Source organism: Emydura macquarii, unplaced genomic scaffold (genome assembly GCF_026122565.2).
Source record: "Emydura macquarii macquarii isolate MOO-44397 ecotype Brisbane River unplaced genomic scaffold, CSIRO-AGI_Emac_v2 contig_312, whole genome shotgun sequence".
In the NCBI taxonomy this organism is placed as follows: domain Eukaryota; kingdom Metazoa; phylum Chordata; order Testudines; family Chelidae; genus Emydura; species Emydura macquarii.
The window spans coordinates 11,260,951-11,278,298 of record NW_027130449.1 but is presented as its reverse complement, the minus strand read 5'-3'; the positions used below and the strand labels follow the sequence as shown (position 1 = coordinate 11,278,298).

The following is a 17,348-nucleotide window of genomic DNA, read 5'->3' as shown; positions in this document are numbered from 1 at the left end:
TTGCATCTCTTTCCTAGCTCTTCTGGGGGTTGCCCTTGTGAACATGCTCTTAAATAAACTGCAGAGCAAAACAAACCACATCATCTTTATTAGCTTTATTAGCTTTAGTAACTATTGTCCTTCCCCTCCCCCCTCTTGCTTCTTGTAACACTGGTTATGTCCTCCATGATGAGCATTGATAGACAGACAGATGTCAAGTGTAGCCCAGACATAAGTGCCTCAGAGCAAAGGCTTTCTCTTCTATTTTCTAAAATTCAATCCACAAACTGAAAAAGGTAGGGGTGGGATTCTGGCCAGACAGGAAACTGTCCAATCACATGCAAAATTCCACTTAGCTGGCTATCATTACAAAATTAATGGTCCAGTCTTGGGTCTTCATTGTACCGCCAAGGTAGCTCCATTCACATGTTCACAGTTCATGATAGTTCGTTCACACCAGTCCAGGCTCTGATTACTTACTATTGTCAGTTGTTGGCTGCGTGTGTGTTCTCCCCATGTTCATGTTGTCCCAGTTCTGCACAGATAACTGAGACACCACTCCATGGTTGAATTATTGCATGGTCCTAGTATCCTGCAGACTCTACAGGACCATTACACATGTATGCTTGTTAAAATGGACCAGCTCAGTAAACAGCAGGACATTCCGTTTCCCCCTCAGCTGGACAAAGACACTCCCTTTGAGACCCTCCTTTATACACTGATACAAACAAGTTGCATATTGCCCTTCTGACGTGTGTAGTTGTCGTCCTGTGACGTGGTGAGTTACCACCTTTTACCTTGTACCAGATGGTTCGGCCAAATCATCTCTATCCATCCTATTGTCATTCTGAGGGGTCAGTAAGCCCTCGTTATTTTGGGTGTATTGGGAAGTTCTGGTACCTTTCTGGAATGTGTAGAAAGGCAGAATGATAATACTTCCTTTCTCCCACCTGTGTGTGCACAGCACATGGTACAATGGGGCCATGATCTTGTTAGAGTCTCGAGACACTATTGCAGTACTAATAACAATAATTTGGGTTGCTTCAGGATGAGCTTTAAAAAGTTAGTGGCTGTAATAATAAACCACTGCATTTCATTTCCCCTCAGCAAAATTGATCAGCACAGATGCATTTGTAATTCCCTGAAGAATTAAAGACAGTCCCATTTGCTGTGCACGCCATGCAGCAGCCTAATGGTGCAGAAAGAAAAGCTGCTATTCATTTGTGACAACTCAGCTGCCTACCCATTGCCCTTGTACACCTCAGCTTGCCGTGCATTCCTGCCTCTCTCGTGCGTCATGGGGGGTGACTGAGGGACTGGTGCATCCTCCGAGTCACAGTGTTGGGAGCTGCTGTGGGAAGATGATGGGGTCTCATTAAACACAAACAAATAAAATCTGCCCAGGTTTGTGTGAGAAACAGAGAGAAAGAGGGGCAGATACCCCTCTGCCCATTACCAGCCTGCTACATTGTGCAAATACCAAGCTGCTTTGCCCTGTAAAAATGTTGAGCCCTCGGGACTTTCATCAGGAGTCACTAATGTGATGTTTATGCTTCATTTTCTTGTTATTTACACTGAAATATCACTCGAGCAAATTCTCTCTTGTTCTGTTTCAAACCTCAGGAGCCAGGTGTCCTTAGAATCAACAGGGAGGGGGACTGTACCAGGAAAAACATGGGGCATGTGAAATGTGCTGTCTTCAATCCTGTCTTGTATTTCCAGTCTCTCTCTCTCTCTCAGGCAGCCAGACTGAAGATGTTTAAGTGACATTTGCTCCCAGGCCCAGCCAATGAGAGGCAGAAGATATCCCCTAGTTTTTCTCAGGCAAGTTAGAGCAGGCCTGTTGCAGATGTATTTGTATTATTAGCAGGAGCATCTCCAGGTTTCAACTGAGCTCTGGCGCTTACTGTGCTGGAAGCCCTACAGACACACGGTGAGAGGCTGTCCCTGCCCTGAAGAGCTAAAGATCTAATCAGACAAAATAATGCAAATGGTAGGAAAAGGAAGTATTGTCAGCTCAGTTGTACACAAGGGGAACTGAGGCACAAAGAAGTGAAGTGACTTGCCCCAAGCCAGGCACAGTGAGTTTATGGCAGAGCTGGGAACTGAAGAGCACAAGTCACAACTTCTGGCAGAAACACCTCTTCGTGCCTGACCATGCCTTCCCCTCTCTCATGGCAAGCTGTCACCGGTGCACCCTGAGCGCTGCCTGGCTGGCCGTGCTCAGCGCTGACTCAAAGCCACCGCTGCATACCCCTGAGTCTCCCACTAAAGGTGCTGTGCATCCAGGGGCACTTATGAGGCTGCCTTTCAAAGCAGAAGGTTGCCTGGTAGGAATGATCTTTTATACAGGCTCCACTGTATTTATGTGCCACGGATGATTTCACAGTGCTCCAGCTGCACCAAAACTGAGGAAAGTGTTCCACAAAATTCCACATTCATTTTTTTGCCCTTTCATTTCTTTGCTGAGCCCCACGGAGCAGGGCTGAGGGGATTCAAATGCTTCAGAGGCCTCACGCTCGAGCCTCTGCACAGGGGAGCGCGTCGGACATTGTTCCTGCACGTGATTCCTATTAGGATGCTATCTCTTGCTGCTCCCGGTGAGACACCACCCAATCTCAGAGACCTCTTGAACCAACAGCAATAGGCTCTGGGCTTTACACTGATAGCTACTGTAATTCAGGCTAGCATCAGATAACCAGCCAAAGAGCCTGAGCCACTCACATGACCTCTTGTGGTTTGCCCAGCAGCAGCCTCAATCAGGAGGCAGCTGCTTTTACGCGCTCAGGCCTTGAGATGAGCATTAGCATGAGACACACGCCTTCCAGGCTGATTGCCAAAGGGTGGATTTCCAAAGTGGCTAGAGAGAAATGCCTGTCACCCTGTGAATTCTCAGCATACAGAGCTCTGAGCCATGCCCTGTCATCAGCTTTGCGGACAGAAGGAGGAAGGGTTTGATTGTGGTTTTGTGACGGGCTCAGACAGACCCTCACGAGCAAGGTTACGGAGAGGGCCATCTGTGCAGCTTGTTCCTCAGCGGGACTCTAGGATGCTGCCTGGTCACAGCATGCGCTAACCACTGCGCAGAAAGACTGGAGCTGGCTCGAGTCACCACCCTCCCCAATTGCAGAGGCCAGAACAGCCAATCAAGTCATATCCTTCATGCCATGGTGCCACAAGAACCATTTCCACCAAAGGGAAAACACAGAGATGACCTCATTGTTGAGGACTATTATAGACTACCAATTGAAAGGAAGTGGACAAGGCATTTCTAGAATAAATAACAGAAATATCCAAAACACAAGAATTGGTAGTAACAGGGGACTTTACCCAGACATCCCTTGGAAAAATAATATGCCAAAACACTGAGCTTGATAAGTTTATGGAGGGGATGGTATGATGGGACAGCCTAGTTTGGCAATTAACTGATCTTTGACTACTAGCGATAAATATCCCCAATATCCCAATGACCTGTGATGGGATGTTAGATGGGGTGGGTTCTGAGTTACTACAGAGAATTCTTTCTGGATGTCAGGCTGGTGAGTCTTGCCCACATGCTCAGCTGATCATATTTGGGGTTGGAAAGGAATTTCCCTCCAGGGCAGATTGGCAGAGGCCCTGGGAGTTTTTCGCCTTGCTCTGCAGACTGGGGCATGGGACATGGATCACTTCCTGGTGGATTCTCTATACTTGAAGTCTTTAAACCATTATTTTAGGACTTCAGTAACTCAGTCATATGTTAGGGATCTATTACAGGAGTGGGTGGATGAAGTTCTGTGGTCTGTGTTGTGCAGAAGGTCAGACTAGATGATCATAACGGTCCCCTCTGATATTAAAGTCTGAGTCTATAAAATGTCCAGTAAGTTATTGGAATGTGTTGGGGACAAATTCTTGTTTCAGAAGGTGGAGGAAGTAACCAAGAGGGTAGCCACTTCAGACTTGATTCTGACTAACAGCGAGCAATTGATTGAGCATCTGAAGGTGGAAGGCAATTGGGTGAAAATGATTTTTGAATGATTGATTCTAAGGAGAGGAAGGAGTGAGAGCAGAAGAATAAGGACAAAAAACCAGACTTTAACAAACTCAGAGAACTGATAGGAGAGCTGACAGTTTCTCCAGGAGAGAACATTTAAGGCACAATTGCAAACTATTCCCATGAGAGAGAAGAATAGTAAGAGGCCAATAAGGCTGCATCAGGAGCTCTTTAATGACCTGAAAATCAAAAAAGAATACTAAAAAACTGGAAACAGGGATAAATTGCTAGGGATGAGTACAAAATAATAGCGTAAGCATCTAGGGACAAAATCAGAAAGGCTAAGACATAAAATTAATTACAGCAACAAAGGACATAAAAGACCATAAGAAAAGATTCTATAAATACATAAGGAGCAAGAGAGACAAAGGAAAATATAGCTCCACTACTTAGCAGGGAAGGAAAGCTAATAACAAATGACATCAAGGTTGAAGTGTTTAATGCCTATCTTGCTTCATTCTTCAAAGGTTAATTGTGAATATTGACAACAAGGGGGAAAGGAACACAAGCCAGAATAGAGGAAGAACAGGTTTAAAAATATTTAGGTAAATTATATATATTCAAGTCAGCAGACCCTGATGAAATTCACCCTAGGGTACTGAAGGAATCTCAGACCCATTAGCAATTTTATTCAAGAACTCATGGCAAACGGGACTGGAGAAGGGAAAATATAGTGCCGATCTTTAAAAAAGGGAACAAAGGGGACCCAAGAAAGTATAGACCAGTTAACCTAACTTTGATACCTGGAAATATACTGGAACAAATTATTAAACAATACATTTTTAAGCACCCAAAGGATACTAAGTTGATAAGTAATAGCCAAAATGAATTTCCCAAGAACAAATCATGCCAGACCAACCTAATTCCCTTCTTTGACAGGGTTATTGGCCTAGTGGATAGGCAGGGGAAGCAGTAGACATGATCTACGTTATTTTTAATAAGGCTTTTGACACAGTCCCACATGACATTCTCATAAGCAAACTAGGAAAACGTGTTCTTGATGAAATTACTGTAAGGCGGGTGCACAAGTGGCTAAAAACACACTATTCAAAGAGTTATCAAAGGTTTGCTCTCAAACTGAGAGGATGTATCTAGTCTAGTCAACATTTTCTTTAATGATTTGGATAATGGAGTGGAGAGTATGCTTATAAAATTGGCAGATGATACAAGTGGGAGGGATTGCTAGTACTTTGGGGGATAGGATTAGAATTAAAAAAAAAAAAAACTTGACAAATTGGAGAATTGATCTGAATTCAACTCGATGAAATTCAGTAAAGACAAATGCCAGGTACCAGCAGGTATCAGGCTGCCATTGCAACCTTGCTTTGTCTTGCTAGAGCACCATTTTATCCTAGGATCTTAAAGCAATTTGGAAACCCTCCTGGGGGACACAGCTGAGTCAGGCAGCAGCAGAGCTCTGAATGCCTAGGAGTTCTCGGTGACCTCAGCAGGGCTCTGGGCCCTGCGGCCTGCCCCCTGCACATCAGTCTGCTGTGTGATTACCACCTTATCTGATCTGTGCCACAGAATATATTTCTTCTTTTTTTCCTGAGCCTTTGGGTGCCTCAGCTCCGACGGCTCATCCATTTCTAAAGTTTAATTCTTTCTCCAAAGCTCAGAATCACACACAGAGAGAGACGCTGTGATTGTCTTTCAGGCCTATTGCAGGAAATTGCCTTCTGAGGAGATGGTGCAGAAAAGACAGGCCATCTGAATTACACAGCATTCCTGGGCTAAGCATATTCCTGGAACCAAGCCCACTGCGCCTAACACCCCAGAGCAGAGCCCTCCACGCTCCTGCTTGTAAGGTGATTTGCAGCCTTAACTCCCCATTCGGAGTTAACCCTTTGCTCCCACCTTTGCTGTGTTCATGCCTTAGCTTGGTTTCACCATTTGCCTCCCTTTGGGGTTGACATTCAATAGACGCATGGGTTTTAAGACTAGAAGGGACCATTGTGATCATCTAGTCTGACCTCCTATCTCACACAGCGTAATGCAGTAGAATAGTGTAAACGTAGCATCGTCTGGGCTACGCAGCAAGGAGGCGGACAGACCAACTGGACCATACAACAGGATCCTGAAAGCTGAGGGTCAAAAGGGACCCTTGTGAATGAGTGTGTTATACACGAGGTGTCGAAGAGAGGTAAAGGAGACATGATAGAGCTAAAATGATGGACCAGGGCCTTCCCTCTACCCTTTCTCCTAACACAAGAACTAGGGGGCATGCAATAAAATGGAAAGGCAATTCAGAACTGCTAAAAAGAAATACTTGTTGATATAGTGCTAAGTTAGCCTGGGGAACACACTTCCACAAGATACCATTGATGCTGAGAGTGGGGTAGGATTCAAAAAAGAATGAGGGATTTTTATGGATAATGAGAACATCCATAGTTACATTAGAGAAGACAGGGAAAAATTATAAGGGACAGAAACTCACATGCTTCAGGACACAATGCTACCTAGCTCTTCTGTAGAATAGTTACTTATAGCATCAGGCACTCCATGTGCTTTCTTAGCATGCCTGCACAGAGACTGTCTCTCGGAAATGTCTGGGTTGGTTATTTTCATCTATATTATAACAAAAGTAGGATTAAAATTAACAGTTATTAGCAATCAGTGTTATGTCTTCATTATAGTCTCAAGTGCAATTTCCAGGCATTAGCCATTGTCTGTATCAATTCCTTATTCATTTGTATGCAGTATTTAGACAAGTAAATCGGCCACATGAACATACTCTCACACTTGATGCCACTTTCTTTTCAGTGAGATCCATTTAATTACATCCATTAATAAACAATAAGACTCTTAAGCATAAAGGTTTCCTTCTCCTGGTCATTCTCCAGCCAGTGCGGAAGTGAACATTGTCTGGTAAAGCTGAGGAAATAAACAGCTTCCAGAGCTTTTTTTCAGATCAAGGGAAAAGTTGCAAGCAAATGATATTTTTTAATTAAACTTCGATGCATTTTGCTGTTTCAATAGCTCTACTAACTCACGGGAAATTTGCATAATCAAATTAACAAGCCCGTTACTGTGAGCAAATAGTTATGAATGACATCACCAGAGAGCATCGAAGTGTGCATGAGCGGAGTGGGCCCGACACCTGAAATACTGACAGAGAGGAAAAGGGAGCAAGAATGAGAGATATGGACTGTGTGACTGAACCTGGAATCTCCCTAAAGGGTAGAGATTGGGCCAGGCATGTCATCGGTTTCACTCTAAGCTGCTTTAAAGGAAGTGAGCAGCTCTGCAGATCTCTGTAAGAAAACGTGTCTCAAGAAGCAAGATACATGCATCATTAAATGGAAACTGTCAAGGGCTTCTTTTTAGTTTACATCTGAAATTCACCCCCCCCCCCCCCCCCCAAGGTGTCTCCGTTTTGTTTTTCTGCTTTCTTTTCCCCCTTCCTCTTTCAATAGAATTTTGTGCTGATGAAAGGAGGGGCCAAGGAACCCAGACAGCAGCTAAGCACAGTCGGGGAAAAAATGAAAGAAGAGGGATAGGGCTGCAGATGAAAGGGTCAAAACCAAGGATCCTGAGGGAGCACTGAGCAGAGAATCTCTGGCAACACCCAGCTCTCCAGGAAGGAGTCAGAGGAATGAGAGTCACCAGCCTATTTGGTATCCTGGTGAACGGAGCACACCATGAACTAAAGGCCCTCCCCCTGAGATGAGAGAAGGGCCACAGGACCAGCAACCAACTGATTACTGTACTTGGGACAAAACGTAAAGAGAAAAATAGGAATGGTAGTGCAGGTCACAGCTTCAAAAGAAAGGACCTGGATGGAGACCCTGAGCAGAGAACCCCTGTGTCTGCGATATCCAACCACCTAATTATCTGCTATTTCCTCATCCACATAGTTTGCTGCCTTTGCTACTCTTCTGTCATCCTCTGAAGAGGGCTCAACTCTTGACTCTGGACTTCAACTGTTTCCATCTTTTACAGGGCCCCTCTGCACTCAGGGACATGCTTGGTCTTGAAATGAGCTCACTAAAAAGAGGTCAGGTCACCTTATGCTGCCTACATTTTGGGTCTTCATGGATTTTAAGGTCCATAATGGTCATTTAGTCAGACCTCCTGCCTAGCACAGACCAGGCATTGAGCCCAATACCTTTCTGGCTCAGCTACAGTGTATCATTTAGAAGAATGTCCAGCCTTCATGGAAAGCTGTCAGGTGCTGGAGAATTTGCCACAACCCTAGCTAAGCCATTCCCATGGTTCATTGCCCTCTCAAAAAGGTTCACCTTATTTCCACACAGAATTTTTCTAGCTTCACCTTGGATCTTGTTTTGTCTCTCACTGACCGACTAAAGCTCCCCCTCCTATCAGATAGACTCTTCCCTATCAGACAGACCATGAGCTGGTCACCTCCCAACCTTCTAAAACTGATTTTACAACTGGTTTAGCTGCACCAGTTTTCAAACAGGTTGAATTTCCCCTTGTGGACAGGCTGATTTTAAAAAGATTGACCATGTAAATGGCACCAGCACAGCTTGCAAACTGAATCAGAGTGTCAAAAAGGACAGAAGAGGGGAGGAGGCATCGACATTTCCAACAGGAAATGAATGTTGGCAACTGCTCTTTGCCCTTTCAAATTCCACGGGCAAGGAACCAATTTTTCCCCAATGAAGCATCTATTCCAAAAGCCAATGAAACTTCCTGGGGAATCTAGATACTGGGTGACGGCAATTCATGCTGCCTGTATCTCTGCCAGGGCCAAACTCTTGGGAGGCCTCCAGCCCCTCTCCAATGATGATAAAATCTAGACTTTAAAAGCCTGGAGAAAAGCACCTTGTGAGATTTATACCCAGCAATACAAAACAGAAAACTTATGATGCAAAATAACACTTGGAATATTTGCAGGAGCAACTTGGCAAAAGAAACGTCCCATCCTATTATACCAAGCCCAGCCAAGCAGGCTTTTTAGATGATTCTTGTCAAGGGGAAACAATCCAGACGTGTGCAATTATGCTGTATCCATTTGTTTTTAAATTATAATGGTGCCAGAAACAGTTGACTTCTTTGCAGGGAATCTGCTGTCTTTACATTCTCTGGAATGCAGGCAAGCAGCCTATCAGGACGTTGGTGCAAATGATTTATGCTTTGTGAATATTACCAAGGCACAAGCTGCAGAGCATTTGAGGCTGAAATCCTACGGTATTTCAGTTGCTTTAAAAATAACCTGCTTTTGTAGCAAGAAATCCCTTCCCAACCGGGTCTTTGCAAAGAGAACTCGGTCTCCAGTGGGTGGCTCTTTTGAAAATGAATAGAGAAGCCTTGATAAGCCAGAATTAGAGACATCCATATTACAAAAAGTGCAGCTCTTATACAGCTATGAATATAGGAATTGCCAGACTACATCAGACCCGTGGCCCAGCTAGTCAAGTCTCCTGTCTCTAACAGTGGCCATCTGCTTCAAAGGAAGGTGCAAGAAACCTGCAATGGTGGGATAACCTGCCCCCAGGGCACGTTTCCTCCTGACCCCTTTCAGTTAGAGGTTGGCTTGTGCTATTGACATGGTAGGAAGACAATAATTAAGGGCTTGATCCTTTCCCACTGAAGCCAATGGGAGCTTTGCCATCGCCCTACAATGAGATCTTAAATGGGCCACAAGAGATGGTCACTGCAGGTTGGGATTGGTACACGCTGGTGTGGGGTGGTATGCAGGAAAGCTTGCACTGCCGCTACCTGTGCTGTGCCCATTCTGTCCATATGCACAAGGATCCGGCTCCGACGCTGTCACTCCAGCCCCTTCCATTAACATGAAATTCCCTTTCAGAAATAATATTCTTGCTTGTATATCCCTGAAAGAGCAACAGGATTCTTTGATGTGTCTGTTTCCAAGGCAACGATGCAATATCTTTAGAGATGAGCAGAGTCAAAAGACAAAACCACGCGTGTGCCAATTTGTTAGTGTGCATTGTTAGGGTCAGAACAGAGCCAAGATCCCTCCCACTGAGAAGGAATCCTTGGCCCTCTGCCAGGTCTGTGACAGGGTTTTGAAAAAAAAAAAAAAAGGCAAATGTCTTCGAGTGATTCCATCTTCCCCGCCCAAGGAGACCTGAAAACAGCACTGATTCCTGGGCCCTGCTGCCCCAGCAACACGTGCACAAACCAACTGGCCCTGCAATCCTGCTTGCAGATGACACACAAGCCTTGCTCCCAAAGCCATTCATCTGCAGCAGCCATACTCGTAGCAAAGAACCTTTCAAAACCTGTCGGGAAAGGAGCTGAGCTCGAGTCCGTTGGCAGATCAGATGGGAGCGTAACCCTGCTGGGACTGTTAGCAGCTCACCCTCGAACGCTGGCTTATTTGATTTCTTCCAGCTTATATCATGCCCCTCTCCAAATTTCTCAGCATCTAAAGAGATGGAAGAGCTCATCCAAGCAGTTCTGTCCTGGTTTCTCTGTGACATTCCCAACTGGATGACAGAGTCGCTGAGACACTGGCCATCCTCAAAGCGCTAACAGACCCGGTTGTGCTCAAGAAGCCCAAATGACCAGGAGTGCAATAACCCAGGGGTTCTCAAACTTCTTTTGCTGGACCCCCTTTGGAAATATTTCAGGCTGTGACGACCCTTCCCCGCAAAAGTGGTGACCCCTCCATGCCACGCCATCCTTCCCGGCATGCACAGGGGCTAACTGCTCGCAACCCCTCCCCTCATAATAACCTCATGAGCCCTCGAGGGGTCATGACCCCCAGTTTGAGAACCCCCGTGATAACCAGTAACAGGGAGGGGATGCCAAGGAATCGGCATTGCCCATCAGAGCCCTTTCGCAAGGATCTCGGGAGATGAGCTGGCCCAGGCTATGCAACACATTAAACCTGTCCTCTCTTCTCTACACTGACTTCCCATCAAATGTTGAGTCAAGTTCAAGATCTCAGTCCTTATCTTCAAGATGCTTCGTGGTCTGCGCCCAGAGTATCTGAAAAGCCCACGGGGAGCATCCGTCCGAATGAAAAACCCATTTGCTGGCGAATAAACCACTTCATCTAGAGTGGGAGCTTGGGAGGCCCAACGGGTGAGAGGAGGTTTCAATGTGCAAGATAGATGGGGCTTTCTGGAGAAGGCAAAAATCATTCCCGGTGCCAGGGCTCTTAGCTTCCTGGAACTTGGAGATGTTAATGGGATTAGGAACATCAAAAAAATGCATGCACTTGCTAATCATTGGGAAAATACATGCTCTGCTGCAAAGAGTTCATCAAAAGCCACCAAAGCCATCGCCCCTTGATTTGCTGTCCTGTGTTTTCATTTAGTATCCCTAATAGCCGAGATGCTGGGTAGCATGAAGAGGAACCAAATAATCAGGAAGGGAAGCAAAAAAATATTCCCCCAGCTAGTGGAGTTACTGATCTGAGAAACCTGGTGTATTATAGTGACAGTAGAGAAATAAATGAGGTCTGATCACTGAGTTTATGCTAACAAGTCGACACTCCAGAATGCTATTTGATCATAGGTCACAGTTCCTACCCACTCACCTTTCAAACCACTGTACCATGTGCTTAAGAGGGGTCAAAATCACACTGAGGTGGAGACTTACATGACTTGGGACAGATAATACCTTGATATCTTGAGCCCTCTCTCGTTTAGTTCCTTTTCCATGCAAACATGTCCTGTAGCCCTGGCTTCATCAGGGATCCTTTGCTGATTCCATCTCCTATGTCGCCTCAGGCCTTTGCTCTCTGGGGCATCCACTGCTTGTTACCATCTCTCTCTCTCTCTCGCTCAACACTCAGCATCCCATGCCGTATTCTCGACCAGGGCACTCGTCACCCGTCTGTTACAAGACCGTTGCCCAGGGGTTGAGGTTTGGGTGCCCACAGAGACCGGGCCAAGCTGCTTCCCACTGAGGGCTTAGCTGCTGGGGCGGTGTGCGCAGGTTGGTCAGAGGCTGCCATCTGCTGGCACCTGAAGGAAGGCCCTGAAGTTAGCATTGCCACATGGCGTTTTGTATTCACTTTGTATGAGGTGAGCTTGTTTATTATGAACATCAATATTACTTTCCAGATTATCTGCATTTTCTTGAGGAGTCATTAATAATTCACATAACTCCTCAAAAAGCTCCCAGCCTACCGCTGCAGTAGCAGAAACAGTTAACTGGTTTTCAATAAAATCCAAATTCTTTAAAATTTGCACATCATTTTGCCCTACACCCTTTAAAACCCTATCTATTAAAACCTGATTTTTTAGCGGTTTTATTTTCTCTCTCTGGGGTAGATCATCTAAAATATTTTTCATCTCACATTTTCCCCCTAAAACAACCAAATCATTATTATTCTTAACCTTCTTTTTAGCCAGGTCTCTCCTCTTATCTGATATCTGCTTGTTCGTTTTCGTCTTCAGCTCGCCTTCTATACATTTATTAATATTCCTTACCCCAGCATATTTTATTTCAAGCTGGAGTAATAGTTCAATTTCATCGTCTGTCCAGATCCGAGAGCGATCTCTAGCTCCTTTTCTTTCTTCATTCCTTACCGAGGGATGCCTATGCCTGACGTGTTGACTCAGCCTAGATCTGGTATGAAAGGCAGACCCACAGACCACGCAGGTATATTTACTACTTGAGTTATCCACCTCCCTGGGTGTACACTTGGGGTAATGGCAAGCGATATTATGATATTGAGAATGCTTGCCACATTTCTTACACACGACCCTACTGGCTGTACGTTTATGTACAAAGTTAATGTGTCGCCCATTTACCAAAAATTGATAAAATTTGGGGACATATAGGACAGTTAAAACAATCAACGGGATATTCTAAGTAAAATACGCCTTCTTTATGCGAGCTACTCTCCTTAGCTGTACTATTAAGATTCATATTAAAATTATCCGGTAAAATATTATCTAATTTTAGAAAATCAGTTTGTGAGTTTTGTAAAATATTAAAATTACCAAAATCAATCGAGTACGGATCATTAAATGAACTTAAATATTTATCATAAACGCTAGATTTAAGATTGTTTATCTCTAAGTCACTATATAAGCTATTAGTAAAAACCATCAGTAAAAAATTAAAATCTAAAACCTGGCTCTCACTAAAAGTGTCTTGTTCCTCAGGAACATCCCTTATTTCTCCAAATTGGAGATTTTGTGTATCCATACAACCAGCCCCTCCCTCATTTATTCTATCCACAAAAAGAGGACAGAGCATCGGTCCTGCTCTATGAATTCCCCTAATCCATTTTAGACTACTGGTCGGGGCATCAAAGCCAGTAGCGGGGATGTTTTTAACCCGGTCCAGCGCCAATCCGGTATGAAATATATATTTGTTTTTCTCCATAATTAAAAGATATGACCCTTCACAGGGGGAAGCTTACCCTTTCCAGGGGGGACTAACCCGTACCTGGGGGAGTCTTACCCTTACCAGGAGGGCAGAAAGATGTTGGGGCTGCCCTCCCCCTCTCCCCCCAAGAGGGGGGTTCGCCCTCCGCGATTAGCCTGATTCTCCACCAGTTACCAACTCGCACCACGAGGAGGTTGCGCTTGGACTTGCCATTCAGATGCTTTCCTCACAAAGGGGTCCCTGCCAGCTTGAAGCTGAGCCCTAACAGGAGGGTGGAAAAAGACTCAGATCTAGGGAGAGATACCTTTCAGCGTGGCTCTCGCCATCTCTCCTGCACTGATTATCTCCACCACCTCACCCTCAGGTTCCTTGGGAGGGGACTCAACTCCTCCGACCGTCCGGGCTCGACAACTGATCAGGATCCAGACACACATGAATTCCCAGTTTAGGCTGCACTTCTTGGCTCCAGTCAGGAGCAGGTGTGGAAATGCTTTGGAGGATCTCAAAGCACTTTGAAAACATGAATTAACTGAGCCGCCGAACCCCACCCCTGTGAGGCAGAGAAATATTGTTACCACTGTTCTACAAATGGGGAAACTGAGGCACAGAGAAGAGACGTGACTCATTCATTCTCACGTGGCAGGTCAGGATTAGAATTCAGGGCTCCCGCAGCCTCTGCCTTAACCTCAGGACCATCTTTTCTCCCATTCACTCTGTCTCCAGGTTCCAGTGGAGCTTCACCTTCATCCCCATGTTGTCATTCGGAGTTTCTTTGTTGGGAGAAGAGGGCCACAGATGACTTGAAGAATATAAATGCTTCAAAAGATCCAAGGAATCATTGACTGTACAAGTTCACTTTGGTAAGATAGGTTGCCATGGAGACCTATCAGAGATGCCGCAGACATAGAGAGGGGCAAGGAAAATGATTGTAATTAATTTAAGGGATTAAGAACAATTACCATTTTATTAAACCAAGTTTATTAAAACAAAGCACAAAGCAAACACATAAATCACCTTTGAAATCCGTCAAATAATCAGATCTATTCTTCTCAATGCGAGCAATGCCCCATTGCAGAGAATAGGCCAGCAGGAAAGTACATTGTGTTATTAACTGTACACAAACAGTAAATCTCACTCTTTGGAGCAACTGTTTATTTCCTGTTCGTCTGAAACCAGGGCCAGTTAATCCATTTTATCCAGAACAAGTATTGTTGCAGATTAGGAGGTGGAAGGGAGTAAATTAGTTGCTGATAAAATGATTTTATTCGTTCATCACCTAGGTTGGGTTGAGATAATTTTGGTCAAGATTGAGGGAGCATTAACCAGGGGAAGCAGATCGATCGATCTATTGATCTATCTCCTTCCTTCCTTCACACTGTGCTAACCAGCCTGGTTTCTTTGTGTTACCCACGCTGGTAGCATCTGTACCGTGCTCCTTCCTAGTGGCTGGTCCATGAGTCTACTACTACCAACAACTCATGTGATTGCCCCTACACACATGGTACAGATCTGGGCAAAGATGTTGAAAGTCCATGTTTCAAACCCCGCTGATGATCTGTGGAGGAGGGTTGTTTTGTAAGCACCAAACCTGATGCAGGGAAAGATCCCTGAAATGCCAATCGTCATGAAGATGCATTAAGCCTTGTAGGTGTCATCCGTAACCACCCGTGAGACAGGAGGATCTGGACCTTGCTTGTGAGGGGAAAGTACCTTCCATTGCAGCACCAGACGTGCTCTGTTTAGGGGATTATTTAAGTTCTTTGCAGCATTTTCTTGTAAATGGGTGACTTTTTGGAATGTGCTCAGGAGTGAGATCCCCTTGAGTGCAGAGGGGACAGCCCGAGGCCTATGTACCGCTTTAAATGGTTCTCCCATTTTATTCCATGTCTCCCCTTCCCAGGAAATCTCTGCCGCCTGCTGGGCTTTTCAGCATCGTTGCCAGGTGGCACCTTTCCGGTGGAACAATGATGAGCCGGAAGCTGAACCCTAGCACAGTCACCCAGCCTTCTGTATCTTCTCCCGTTTTGTATGCATGCTGCCATTAGATCCTTAGCTCCCCTGGGGCTTGGTCAGGAACAGATTAGCTTACAGTTCACATGGTGGGCAGCACCAGGTATATTTCCAAAGCGATACATACTCCCCTGGGAACTACAGCTGATGATGAAATCACCAGGCTAGCTTTATAGCAGTCTCCCTCGCCGCACATTTGGAATTTTGGCCCTGAATCAGGAAAGCGCCTCCGTTAAAGACAGCACATGCTTCTGTCCCATTGCAGCCAGTGGGATTGAAGCATTTTCCTCAGTAAGGGCCCTTGTACACCATGAATGGCGCCGAGAAGCTGTAAGAACAGAAACACTATTTGCCACCAGCGTGGCATTGGAAAAGCAGGCTACCACATCTCCCACCATGGGACCAACTAGCTCAGCGCCCAGTTAGACCACTCCCTGGATGTGTTAAACAGATGTACAGGGTCAGGAGATTACAGATTTATTGGGCATTGATCAAATGAAAAATCAAGCAAGAGCTTTGCGAGTCACAGCTGACTGCAGCAGCCATTTGCCGGCTCTCCCGTAGGGGATCTGAGGCACGCTATCATTAATATTACACAGTCCTGACAGGCAAGATAAAAGCTCTGGCCAGACCAGGATGTAATTTAGCATCTATTTATTTGCTGGCATAATTTATTAAAGCGAATAAACATTGTGCAGCCCAGATTTGTTGTTAATATGTTATGATTTCCCAGCAAAGGATGTCAGAAGTGCATAACATATGCAACTGCTCTGAGGCTCCCCCACCTGGCACAGAAAAAGGTTTGACCAGATCTGGGATGTAGCTGAGAATCAAACAAAAGCCCAAGGCCAAGCTTAATGAACAGAGCAACTGACCTTTTTCCTCTCAGGGTAGAAATAGTTGGCCTGCTTCTCCAGCTTCATGCCACTGTAAGGCCACCGATTTCATTAGAGTTAGAACCAGCACACGGCTGGAGACAGGGAGCAGTGTTAATACACGGCCAGTGTATTAAAATGAATATACAGTCATGCTTTCGGTTTCTTTCCCAGATCATCCTGTCTCGTTGGTTTAGCTAGGAGGGCCAGAGGTGAAATGCTGGCTCCTGAAGTCAGTGAAAAAACTTGCATTGACTCAAATAGGTTAGAATTCCAACCCAGATTCTAGAGGGGTAGCCGTGTCCTGTAGCACCTTAAAGACGAACAGATTTCTGTGGGCATAAGCTTTCGTGGGCTGCAACCCAAGATGCATCTGACAAAGTGGGTTGCAGCCCACGAAAGCTTATGCCCACAGAAATTTGTTCGTCTTTAAGGTGATACAGGACTCTCGTTGTTTAATCCAGATTCTGATATCCTTACAATGCGGTGTATGCTATAGCTTACGCCACAAGTGGTTCCGTTGAACTCCGTGGACCTTTTTGTGGAAGAAGGTTCTATTCAGTGTAAGGGATTCATAGATTCCAGGGCCAGCAGGGACCACTGTGATCTTCTAGTCTGACCTCCTGTGTTACACAGGCCAGAGAACTGCCCCTAAATAATTCCTAAATCAGAATCTGGCCCTGGATAGATTTGCTTTCTCTGGAGTCATAAATAACTCAAGACAGCCGGAAGCAGGCTTATATCTTTAAATGAAAAAGGCAGTGCTATGATGACACCCTTCCTAGATCTTGGGGACAGAGGCTTTTGAGACGTTTGGGACAAACACTTCGTATGTGTTTGTACAGGTGCCTTGCACAATCCTGCTCCGAACTGGATTGGTTCCTCTGCCTGCTGCCCTGCGCTCCTAACCAAGTGAAAGGTAGAGTTAAAGCAAAACTGAAAGCGATGAGAGAGGAAAGCGTCCGCGGGAAGAATGTTAAATCTGCTCTCGGCTGTGATTATGTAACCTAGGAGAAGGAAGACTGCAGCTCTGCATTACTAATCATTTCCTTCTCTGTGTCCTACAGCTCTCTGCCCAGACACTGTATTAAAGGCTGCACTGCCTATTACAATAGTCCCGCGTGCCAGTATTAAATTATCTCTGGCATTCGAGGTAATTAATGTAACCT

General features: G+C 45.3%; 1 long non-coding RNA gene across 1 annotated transcript in view; it reads left to right on the top strand.

The window, feature by feature from the left end:
• The window catches only part of LOC137164633 (uncharacterized), a 32,234-nt gene extending 16,233 nt beyond the window's left edge, over window positions 1-16,001 (top strand). The window contains exon 2 of the long non-coding RNA XR_010923141.1: window positions 14,018-16,001. This is a non-coding gene — a long non-coding RNA (uncharacterized lncRNA). The remainder of the gene's footprint in view (window positions 1-14,017) is intronic.
• Window positions 16,002-17,348: the final 1,347 nt, after the last annotated feature.